The sequence below is a fragment of the Chiloscyllium plagiosum genome, unplaced genomic scaffold, assembly GCF_037043375.1.
Source record: "Chiloscyllium plagiosum isolate Xiang-an unplaced genomic scaffold, Cpla_swu_hap1 HiC_scaffold_40, whole genome shotgun sequence".
Lineage (NCBI taxonomy): Eukaryota > Metazoa > Chordata > Chondrichthyes > Orectolobiformes > Hemiscylliidae > Chiloscyllium > Chiloscyllium plagiosum.
In genome coordinates, this window is record NW_028270178.1 from 61,978,613 (window position 1) to 61,990,744 (window position 12,132).

Sequence of the window (12,132 nt, forward strand, 5' to 3'; positions counted from 1 at the left end):
CTCTTTTGAGGAACTCATGCTCATTTTCACCCACACAGGGAGACACACCAGAAGATACCGCCAAACTGACGGAGGTGTCCGTTGTGGAGAGCTGGAATTTGAAATGGACGATAGGACAAATGCAAGCTTTACATGCGGAAGCACAGAGGAGATGTCCCGAGAGAACTTTACAGGGGAGCGTCAACGTACACCACGGTTAAAGGGAAACATCCCCCATCGAGCCAGGTAGGACTCGAACCTACAATCTTCTGATCAGAAGTCAGACGCGTTATCCATTACGCCACTGGCCCAAGAGACAAACCTGCACGTGGCAGAATGTCGATATGTAATGCCATGGACTTTCACGGAATCAGAATTAAAAAGGTGAACAAGCACCGAAGATAATCACCAACATTGCTTCACTTCGAAGTTTCCAATTTGTGAAGCAGTGCCTTTCACTGGCAAAGGAGAGACATTTGTCCTCAGCTGCCTGCTTCAGGGTCGCCTCCTTCTCTGCTGGAAGTTTCCATCGTTTTATTCACTGTCACGACGCGATTTCATGATCCACTCCAGTGAAAAAGTGTCATGGTGTAGTCCAAACAAGACCCTGCAGAAACTCGGCGAGAAACCTCTGGTCATTTCGAGCTCAGGATGTGGAATTAGACGAGATGCGTGACACCTTTTATTGGCGCTGCCACTTCACTGAAAGTAGCGGCTCAAAACGAGCCGTTGTAAGCATCAGCTTGATTTGTACCTTCCTGCATTGCATTTACTAAACAAAATCAGATCGCTCCCATCCGGCCCAGCTGACTTATCTATTTTCACACTCTGCAGTATTTCTAATATCTCTTTCTTGTGAACCTCAATCTCTTCTCGTCTAGACGCAAGTAGCTCTGTATCTTCCTCGCCAACATTTTCATTTTCTAAAGCGAACACTGTCGAAAAATATTTATTTAGTGCTTCCCCTATCTCCTCTGACTCCACACACAACTTCCCACTATTATCCTTGATTGTCACAAATTTAACTCTCGTCATTCTTTTATTCCTGACATACCTATGGAAAGCCTTAGGGTTAAACCTGATCCTATCTGCCAACAACTTCTCATGACTCCTCCTGGCTCTTCTCAGCTCTCTTTTTAGGTCTCTCCTGATATCGTCGGAACCCTCGAGCGCTCTAACTGAGTTTTCACATTTTGTCCTAACATAAGACTTCTTGTTCTTCTTGACCAGGGATTCCACTTCCTTAGTAAACCACGGCTCACGCGTTCTATATCTTCCTCCCTGCCTGACAGGTACATACTTATCTAGGACACACAGGAGCTTTTCCTTGAATAAGCTCCACATTTTAATGTGCTCACCCCCTGCAGTTTCCTACCCCATTCTACGCTTCCTAAATCTTACCTCATTGCATCGTAATTTCCCTTCCATCAGCTGAAACTCTTGCTCCGTGGAGTACACCTATCCCTTTCAATCACGAAAGTAAACCTGAGAGAATTGGGATCGCTGTCTCCAAAGTGCTCACCTACTTCCGAATCTAAAACCTGGCCAGGCTCGTTACCCAGTACTAAATCGAAAGTGGCTTCGTCCCTTGAAGGCATGTGTACGTACTGTGTCAGGAAGCCCTCCTGCACACACTGGGCAAAAAATGACTCATCTATAGTACTCGTACTGTAGTGATCCCAGTAAATATTTGGATATTGTCTTGAGTGTTCCAGAGTTTTTCATTGTCCCAGAGTCCAGATGAAGTTTGCATTCCTCACGTACGTGAGCGAGAATGATTTCAATGTCTCAGATCAGTTCCTGTCCCGAGAACATCAGAGTCAATGTCCCGTCCTCTACTCGGTCCGACAGTTCACACTTCTTCATTCTCCTCTGATTCCATTTCCCAAAGTGTTTCTCAAGATTTACAAAGCTGGAGCCTAAATTATATGGTTTGCTTCCTAAACATTTTTTCAACTGCCAACTGACAATATTTTCACAGTATCTCTTCACAATCCTCTGGCTTGCACCATGTCCAGGGATGAGAAGTCCCGTTTGGTGGAGAGATTCCCGAGGCTGATGAGTTTCACTTTGGAACAAAGATGGTTAAGTGGCGATTTCCTGCGGTTGTTTCTAATGATGGGAGAGGGAGCGGTGGGGAATGAGCACTTTGACGAGCAGGAGGAAGTGTTGCCACTGACCCGAGTCAGAGAACAGTGGACAGGGATGAAAGGAATCTAATGAAAAGCAGCACTTCTGCTCAGGATGTTCAATAACAACTGCAGAAACCCGATGTGTCGAGCAGTGTATCTGGAAAGAGAAACAGAGATAATGTTTTAAATATGGAACATTTCTGATGTAGAACTCGAGTTTCCCAAGTCTAATCAAATTACCGGCCTGGTTCACAAAATAGTTTTTCTGAACTTTGAGCGAAAATTGTACCAGCAGGAAAGCATTCATAACGTAGTTAGCAGGATTCGAACTTACGTGGGGAAACCCCAATGGATTTCTAATCCATCGCCTTAACCACTCGGCCATGACTACAGACGGCACAGGTGCGTTGAGCATTGACCTAATCAGCCGTGATCTCATTGAAAGTTACCGTTGACTTGATGAGCGAAATGCTCCCATCTCCTTTCATACCTTTGCTGTCATTTGTAAGCTGCGAGACACCAATGTAAAAGAAGAAAAGCACAAAGGTAGGAAAAGATATTTGCAGGCAAACTGAGTCAAAATTATTTATTGAAAGGAAAATCACACTTGGCAATTTGCCATATCTCTTTGCGAACATGACCAGCAGAAGTAAGCAAGGGAGCTATTGATCTGAGTATTCTCGGACCTGAAGCAAACAAAGGTTAGTGACATATTCATTTCTTTTTCTGGCGAACGAAATGATCTTTCCTGATGGTTACAATGAAAGAGATGGTTCCCAATAAAAGACAGAGATTAATTCGCATGTAGATATATTTCAATGTGACACGATTCATTTTCAGTCCCTAATTACCCCAGAGATGGAGGAGGTGAGTTACTTTTCTTCACTCTTCAACTCCTCAGCACGGAGGTACAAACATGAAACCGCTAGAGATGGACTTCTTGAATTGGGAACCAGAGACACTGAAGAAACTAGGCAAAAGTGAGGACTGCAGATGCTGGAAACCTGACTTTAGATCAGAGTGATGCTGGAAAAGCACAGCAGGTCAGGCTGCATCCGAGGAGCAGGAGAGTCGACGTTTCTGTTGCCAGTCATGCTCCGCTGCACAAACAATTTTCGTTTTTGGCTCAGATTTCCAGCACCTGCAGCTATTTCTTTTATGTTAACCTTCATAATGTTTTGGACAAAACCAATGACCTGCCAACATCGGAAAATCGGCAGAAGTACTGGTACACCGATAAGTTTGCTGAACAATACAACCATTCCATGAGCGGGAATACGATCCGGGCCACGGTGCTGAGAGTACCGAATCCTCACAAGTAAATAACAAGACAAGGCGATAGATACTATCGTATTTGGTGTAAATAAAACACCCTGTCTGAACATTTTCGTTGCAGATTTTTTTCAAATTGTCTTCGAAAATTTACAAAGTGGGAAAAGGCCATTCCGCCCGTGTGCATTGCGGCTAATCAGAGAGCCATGTATTCCAGTCGCAGTTTCGAACTTTGGCCCAAAGCCTCGTGTGTTCTAATGTTTCCAGGTCAAATGTCAATGAGGTTATCCTATGTTCTTACATTGCACAATAATGGGACAGAAGTTTTACGAATTGTAACTCTTTTGAGGAACTCATGCTCATTTTCACCCACAGAGGGAGACACACCAGAAGATACCGCCAAACTGACGGAGGTGTCCGTTGTGGAGAGCTGGAATTTGAAATGGACAATAGGACAAATGCAAGCTTTACATGCGGAAGCACAGAGGAGATGTCCCGAGAGAACTTTACAGGGGAGCGTCAACGTATACCACGGTTAAAGCAAAACATTCCCCCTCGAGCCAGGTAGGACTCGAACTTACAATCTTCTGATCCGAAGTCAGACGCGTTATCCATTACGCCACTGGCCCAAGAGACAAACCTGCACTTGGCAGAATGTCGATATGTAATGCCATGGACTTTCACGGAATCAGAATTAAAAAGGTGAACAAGCACCGAAGATAATCACCAACATTGCTTCACTTCGAAGTTTCCAATTTGTGAAGCAGTGCCTTTCACTGGCAAAGGAGAGACATTTGTCCTCAGCTGCCTGCTTCAGGGTCGCCTCCTTCTCTGCTGGAAGTTTCCATCGTTTTATTCACAGTCACGACGCGATTTCATGATCCACTCCAGTGAAAAAGTGTCATGGTGTCGTCCAAACAAGACCCTGCAGAAACTCGGCGAGAAACCTCTGGTCATTTCGAGCTCAGGATGTGGAATTAGACGAGATGCGTGACACCTTTTATTGGCGCTGCCACTTCACTGAAATTAGCGGCTCAAAACGAGCCGTTGTAAGCATCAGCTTGATTTGTACCTTCCTGCAGTGCATTTACTCAACAAAATCAGATCGCTCCCATCCGGCCCAGCTGACTTATCTATTTTCACACTCTGCAGTATTTCTAATATCTCTTTCTTGTGAACCTCAATCTCTTCTCGTCTAGACGCAAGTAGCTCTGTATCTTCCTCGCCAACATTTTCATTTTCTATAGCGAACACTGTCGAAAAATATTTATTTAGTGCTTCCCCTATCTCCTCTGACTCCACACACAACTTCCCACTATTATCCTTGATTGTCACAAATTTAACTCTCGTCATTCTTTTATTCCTGACATACCTATGGAAAGCCTTAGGGTTAACCCTGATCCTATCTGGCAACAACTTCTCATGACTCCTCCTGGCTCTTCTCAGCTCTCTTTTTAGGTCTCTCCTGATATCGTCGGAACCCTCGAGCGCTCTAACTGAGTTTTCACATTTTGTCCTAACATAAGACTTCTTGTTCTTCTTGACCAGGGATTCCACTTCCTTAGTAAACCACGGCTCACGCGTTCTATATCTTCCTCCCTGCCTGACAGGTACATACTTATCTAGGACACACAGGAGCTTTTCCTTGAATAAGCTCCACATTTTAATGTGCTCACCCCCTGCAGTTTCCTACCCCATTCTACGCTTCCTAAATCTTACCTCATTGCATCGTAATTTCCCTTCCACCAGCTGAAACTCTTGCTCCGTGGAGTACACCTATCCCTTTCAATCACGAAAGTAAACCTGAGAGAATTGGGATCGCTGTCTCCAAAGTGCTCACCTACTTCCGAATCTAAAACCTGGCCAGGCTCGTTACCCAGTACTAAATCGAAAGTGGCTTCGTCCCTTGAAGGCATGTGTACGTACTGTGTCAGGAAGCCCTCCTGCACACACTGGGCAAAAAATGACTCATCTATAGTACTCGTACTGTAGTGATCCCAGTAAATATTTGGATATTGTCTTGAGTGTTCCAGAGTTTTTCATTGTCCCAGAGGCCAGATGAAGTTTGCATTCCTCACGTACGTGAGCGAGAATGATTTCAATGTCTCAGATCAGTTCCTGTCCCGAGAACATCAGAGTCAATGTCCCGTCCTCTACTCGGTCCGACAGTTCACACTTCTTCATTCTCCTCTGATTCCATTTCCCAAAGAGTTTCTCAAGATTTACAAAGCTGGAGCCTAAATTATATGGTTTGCTTCCTAAACATTTTTTCAACTGCCAACTGACAATATTTTCACAGTATCTCTCCACAATCCTCTGGCTTGCACCATGTCCAGGGATGAGAAGTCCCGTTTGGTGGAGAGATTCCCGAGGCTGATGAGTTTCACTTTGGAACAAAGATGGTTAAGTGGCGATTTCCTGCGGTTGTTTCTAATGATGGGAGAGGGAGCGGTGGGGAATGAGCACTTTGACGAGCAGGAGGAAGTGTTGCCACTGACCCGAGTCAGAGAACAGTGGACAGGGATGAAAGGAATCTAATGAAAAGCAGCACTTCTGCTCAGGATGTTCAATAACAGCTGCAAAACCCGATGTGTCGAGCAGTGTATCTGGAAAGAGAAACAGAGATAATGTTTTAAATATGGAACATTTCTGATGTAGAACTCGAGTTTCCCAAGTCTAATCAAATTACCGGCCTGGTTCACAAAATAGTTTTTCTGAACTTTGAGCGAAAATTGTACCAGCAGGAAAGCATTCATAACGTAGTCAGCAGGATTCGAACCTACGTGGGGAAACCCCAATGGATTTCTAATCCATCGCCTTAACCACTCGGCCATGACTACAGACGGCTCAGGTGCGTTGAGCATTGACCTAATCAGCCGTGATCTCATTGAAAGCTACCGTTGACTTGATGAGCGAAATGCTCCCATCTCCTTTCATACCTTTGCTGTCATTTGTAAGCTGCGAGACACCAATGTAAAAGAAGAAAAGCACAAAGGTAGGAAAAGATATTTGCAGGCAAACTGAGTCAAAATTATTTATTGAAAGGAAAATCACACTTGGCAATTTGCCATATCTCTTTGCGAACATGACCAGCAGAAGTAAGCAAGGGAGCTATTGATCTGAGTATTCTCGGACCTGAAGCAAACAAAGGTTAGTGACATATTCATTTCTTTTTCTGGCGAACGAAATGATCTTTCCTGATGGTTACAATGAAAGAGATAGTTCCCAATAAAAGACAGAGATTAATTCGCATGTAGATATATTTCAATGTGACACGATTCATTTTCAGTCCCTAATTACCCCAGAGATGGAGGAGGTGAGTTACTTTTCTTCACTCTTCAACTCCTCAGCACGGAGGTACAAACATGAAACCGCTAGAGATGGACTTCTTGAATTGGGAACCAGAGACACTGAAGAAACTAGGCAAAAGTGAGGACTGCAGATGCTGGAAACCTGACTTTAGATCAGAGTGATGCTGGAAAAGCACAGCAGGTCAGGCTGCATCCGAGGAGCAGGAGAGTCGACGTTTCTGTTGCCAGTCATGCTCCGCTGCACAAACAATTTTCGTTTTTGGCTCAGATTTCCAGCACCTGCAGCTATTTGTTTTATGTTAACCTTCATAATGTTTTGGACAAAACCAATGACCTGCCAACATCGGAAAATCGGCAGAAGTACTGGTACACCGATAAGTTTGCTGAACAATACAACCATTCCATGAGCGGGAATACGATCCGGGCCACGGTGCTGAGAGTACCGAATCCTCACAAGTAAATAACAAGACAAGGCGATAGATACTATCGTATTTGGTGTAAATAAAACACCCTGTCTGAACATTTTCGTTGCAGATTTTTTTCAAATTGTCTTCGAAAATTTACAAAGTGGGAAAAGGCCATTCCGCCCGTGTGCATTGCGGCTAATCAGAGAGCCATGTATTCCAGTCGCAGTTTCGAACTTTGGCCCAAAGCCTCGTGTGTTCTAATGTTTCCAGGTCAAATGTCAATGAGGTTATCCTATGTTCTTACATTGCACAATAATGGGACAGAAGTTTTACGAATTGTAACTCTTTTGAGGAACTCATGCTCATTTTCACCCACAGAGGGAGACACACCAGAAGATACCGCCAAACTGACGGAGGTGTCCGTTGTGGAGAGCTGGAATTTGAAATGGACAATAGGACAAATGCAAGCTTTACATGCGGAAGCACAGAGGAGATGTCCCGAGAGAACTTTACAGGGGAGCGTCAACGTATACCACGGTTAAAGTGAAACATCCCCCCTCGAGCCAGGTAGGACTCGAACTTACAATCTTCTGATCCGAAGTCAGACGCGTTATCCATTACGCCACTGGCCCAAGAGACAAACCTGCACTTGGCAGAATGTCGATATGTAATGCCATGGACTTTCACGGAATCAGAATTAAAAAGGTGAACAAGCACCGAAGATAATCACCAACATTGCTTCACTTCGAAGTTTCCAATTTGTGAAGCAGTGCCTTTCACTGGCAAAGGAGAGACATTTGTCCTCAGCTGCCTGCTTCAGGGTCGCCTCCTTCTCTGCTGGAAGTTTCCATCGTTTTATTCACAGTCACGACGCGATTTCATGATCCACTCCAGTGAAAAAGTGTCATGGTGTCGTCCAAACAAGACCCTGCAGAAACTCGGCGAGAAACCTCTGGTCATTTCGAGCTCAGGATGTGGAATTAGACGAGATGCGTGACACCTTTTATTGGCGCTGCCACTTCACTGAAATTAGCGGCTCAAAACGAGCCGTTGTAAGCATCAGCTTGATTTGTACCTTCCTGCAGTGCATTTACTCAACAAAATCAGATCGCTCCCATCCGGCCCAGCTGACTTATCTATTTTCACACTCTGCAGTATTTCTAATATCTCTTTCTTGTGAACATCAATCTCTTCTCGTCTAGACGCAAGTAGCTCTGTATCTTCCTCGCCAACATTTTCATTTTCTATAGCGAACACTGTCGAAAAATATTTATTTAGTGCTTCCCCTATCTCCTCTGACTCCACACACAACTTCCCACTATTATCCTTGATTGTCACAAATTTAACTCTCGTCATTCTTTTATTCCTGACATACCTATGGAAAGCCTTAGGGTTAACCCTGATCCTATCTGCCAACAACTTCTCATGACTCCTCCTGGCTCTTCTCAGCTCTCTTTTTAGGTCTCTCCTGATATCGTCGGAACCCTCGAGCGCTCTAACTGAGTTTTCACATTTTGTCCTAACATAAGACTTCTTGTTCTTCTTGACCAGGGATTCCACTTCCTTAGTAAACCACGGCTCACGCGTTCTATACCTTCCTCCCTGCCTGACAGGTACATACTTATCTAGGACACACAGGAGCTTTTCCTTGAATAAGCTCCACATTTTAATGTGCTCACCCCCTGCAGTTTCCTACCCCATTCTACGCTTCCTAAATCTTACCTCATTGCATCGTAATTTCCCTTCCACCAGCTGAAACTCTTGCTCCGTGGAGTACACCTATCCCTTTCAATCACGAAAGTAAACCTGAGAGAATTGGGATCGCTGTCTCCAAAGTGATCACCTACTTCCGAATCTAAAACCTGGCCAGGCTCGTTACCCAGTACTAAATCGAAAGTGGCTTCGTCCCTTGAAGGCATGTGTACGTACTGTGTCAGGAAGCCCTCCTGCACACACTGGGCAAAAAATGACTCATCTATAGTACTCGTACTGTAGTGATCCCAGTAAATATTTGGATATTGTCTTGAGTGTTCCAGAGTTTTTCATTGTCCCAGAGTCCAGATAAAGTTTGCATTCCTCACGTACGTGAGCGAGAATGATTTCAATGTCTCAGATCAGTTCCTGTCCCGAGAACATCAGAGTCAATGTCCCGTCCTCTACTCGGTCCGACAGTTCACACTTCTTCATTCTCCTCTGATTCCATTTCCCAAAGAGTTTCTCAAGATTTACAAAGCTGGAGCCTAAATTATATGGTTTGCTTCCTAAACATTTTTTCAACTGCCAACTGACAATATTTTCACAGTATCTCTCCACAATCCTCTGGCTTGCACCATGTCCAGGGATGAGAAGTCCCGTTTGGTGGAGAGATTCCCGAGGCTGATGAGTTTCACTTTGGAACAAAGATGGTTAAGTGGCGATTTCCTGCGGTTGTTTCTAATGATGGGAGAGGGAGCGGTGGGGAATGAGCACTTTGACGAGCAGGAGGAAGTGTTGCCACTGACCCGAGTCAGAGAACAGTGGACAGGGATGAAAGGAATCTAATGAAAAGCAGCACTTCTGCTCAGGATGTTCAATAACAGCTGCAAAACCCGATGTGTCGAGCAGTGTATCTGGAAAGAGAAACAGAGATAATGTTTTAAATATGGAACATTTCTGATGTAGAACTCGAGTTTCCCAAGTCTAATCAAATTACCGGCCTGGTTCACAAAATAGTTTTTCTGAACTTTGAGCGAAAATTGTACCAGCAGGAAAGCATTCATAACGTAGTCAGCAGGATTCGAACCTACGTGGGGAAACCCCAATGGATTTCTAATCCATCGCCTTAACCGCTCGGCCATGACTACAGACGGCTCAGGTGCGTTGAGCATTGACCTAATCAGCCGTGATCTCATTGAAAGCTACCGTTGACTTGATGAGCGAAATGCTCCCATCTCCTTTCATACCTTTGCTGTCATTTGTAAGCTGCGAGACACCAATGTAAAAGAAGAAAAGCACAAAGGTAGGAAAAGATATTTGCAGGCAAACTGAGTCAAAATTATTTATTGAAAGGAAAATCACACTTGGCAATTTGCCATATCTCTTTGCGAACATGACCAGCAGAAGTAAGCAAGGGAGCTATTGATCTGAGTATTCTCGGACCTGAAGCAAACAAAGGTTAGTGACATATTCATTTCTTTTTCTGGCGAACGAAATGATCTTTCCTGATGGTTACAATGAAAGAGATGGTTCCCAATAAAAGACAGAGATTAATTCGCATGTAGATATATTTCAATGTGACACGATTCATTTTCAGTCCCTAATTACCCCAGAGATGGAGGAGGTGAGTTACTTTTCTTCACTCTTCAACTCCTCAGCACGGAGGTACAAACATGAAACCGCTAGAGATGGACTTCTTGAATTGGGAACCAGAGACACTGAAGAAACTAGGCAAAAGTGAGGACTGCAGATGCTGGAAACCTGACTTTAGATCAGAGTGATGCTGGAAAAGCACAGCAGGTCAGGCTGCATCCGAGGAGCAGGAGAGTCGACGTTTCTGTTGCCAGTCATGCTCCGCTGCACAAACAATTTTCGTTTTTGGCTCAGATTTCCAGCACCTGCAGCTATTTGTTTTATGTTAACCTTCATAATGTTTTGGACAAAACCAATGACCTGCCAACATCGGAAAATCGGCAGAAGTACTGGTACACCGATAAGTTTGCTGAACAATACAACCATTCCATGAGCGGGAATACGATCCGGGCCACGGTGCTGAGAGTACCGAATCCTCACAAGTAAATAACAAGACAAGGCGATAGATACTATCGTATTTGGTGTAAATAAAACACCCTGTCTGAACATTTTCGTTGCAGATTTTTTTCAAATTGTCTTCGAAAATTTACAAAGTGGGAAAAGGCCATTCCGCCCGTGTGCATTGCGGCTAATCAGAGAGCCATGTATTCCAGTCGCAGTTTCGAACTTTGGCCCAAAGCCTCGTGTGTTCTAATGTTTCCAGGTCAAATGTCAATGAGGTTATCCTATGTTCTTACATTGCACAATAATGGGACAGAAGTATAACGAATTGTAACTCTTTTGAGGAACTCATGCTCATTTTCACCCACAGAGGGAGACACACCAGAAGATACCGCCAAACTGACGGAGGTGTCCGTTGTGGAGAGCTGGAATTTGAAATGGACAATAGGACAAATGCAAGCTTTACATGCGGAAGCACAGAGGAGATGTCCCGAGAGAACTTTACAGGGGAGCGTCAACGTATACCACGGTTAAAGCGAAACATCCCCCCTCGAGCCAGGTAGGACTCGAACTTACAATCTTCTGATCCGAAGTCAGACGCGTTATCCATTACGCCACTGGCCCAAGAGACAAACCTGCACTTGGCAGAATGTCGATATGTAATGCCATGGACTTTCACGGAATCAGAATTAAAAAGGTGAACAAGCACCGAAGATAATCACCAACATTGCTTCACTTCGAAGTTTCCAATTTGTGAAGCAGTGCCTTTCACTGGCAAAGGAGAGACATTTGTCCTCAGCTGCCTGCTTCAGGGTCGCCTCCTTCTCTGCTGGAAGTTTCCATCGTTTTATTCACAGTCACGACGCGATTTCATGATCCACTCCAGTGAAAAAGTGTCATGGTGTCGTCCAAACAAGACCCTGCAGAAACTCGGCGAGAAACCTCTGGTCATTTCGAGCTCAGGATGTGGAATTAGACGAGATGCGTGACACCTTTTATTGGCGCTGCCACTTCACTGAAATTAGCGGCTCAAAACGAGCCGTTGTAAGCATCAGCTTGATTTGTACCTTCCTGCAGTGCATTTACTCAACAAAATCAGATCGCTCCCATCCGGCCCAGCAGACTTATCTATTTTCACACTCTGCAGTATAACTAATATCTCTTTCTTGTGAACCTCAATCTCTTCTCGTCTAGACGCAAGTAGCTCTGTATCTTCCTCGCCAACATTTTCATTTTCTATAGCGAACACTGTCGAAAAATATTTATTTAGTGCTTCCCCTATCTCCTCTGACTCCACACACA

The 12,132-nt window shown here is 44.4% G+C and overlaps 6 non-coding genes across 6 annotated transcripts; all 6 read right to left on the reverse strand.

Annotated features, from left to right (window-relative positions):
- Nucleotides 1–217: 217 nt before the first annotated feature.
- On the reverse strand, nt 218–290 carry trnar-ucu (transfer RNA arginine (anticodon UCU)). Its single transcript has one exon. It is a non-coding gene; the product is annotated as a tRNA-Arg (tRNA).
- Nucleotides 291–3,939: 3,649 nt separating this feature from the next.
- trnar-ucg (transfer RNA arginine (anticodon UCG)) lies at nt 3,940–4,012 on the reverse strand. The gene has a single exon. It is a non-coding gene; the product is annotated as a tRNA-Arg (tRNA).
- Nucleotides 4,013–6,141: 2,129 nt separating this feature from the next.
- Nucleotides 6,142–6,223, reverse strand: trnas-aga (transfer RNA serine (anticodon AGA)). The gene has a single exon. It is a non-coding gene; the product is annotated as a tRNA-Ser (tRNA).
- A 1,437-nt stretch (nt 6,224–7,660) lies between these two features.
- trnar-ucg (transfer RNA arginine (anticodon UCG)) lies at nt 7,661–7,733 on the reverse strand. Its single transcript has one exon. It is a non-coding gene; the product is annotated as a tRNA-Arg (tRNA).
- Nucleotides 7,734–9,862: 2,129 nt separating this feature from the next.
- Nucleotides 9,863–9,944, reverse strand: trnas-aga (transfer RNA serine (anticodon AGA)). Its single transcript has one exon. It is a non-coding gene; the product is annotated as a tRNA-Ser (tRNA).
- A 1,437-nt stretch (nt 9,945–11,381) lies between these two features.
- On the reverse strand, nt 11,382–11,454 carry trnar-ucg (transfer RNA arginine (anticodon UCG)). Its single transcript has one exon. It is a non-coding gene; the product is annotated as a tRNA-Arg (tRNA).
- Between the last annotated feature and the right edge of the window lie 678 nt (nt 11,455–12,132).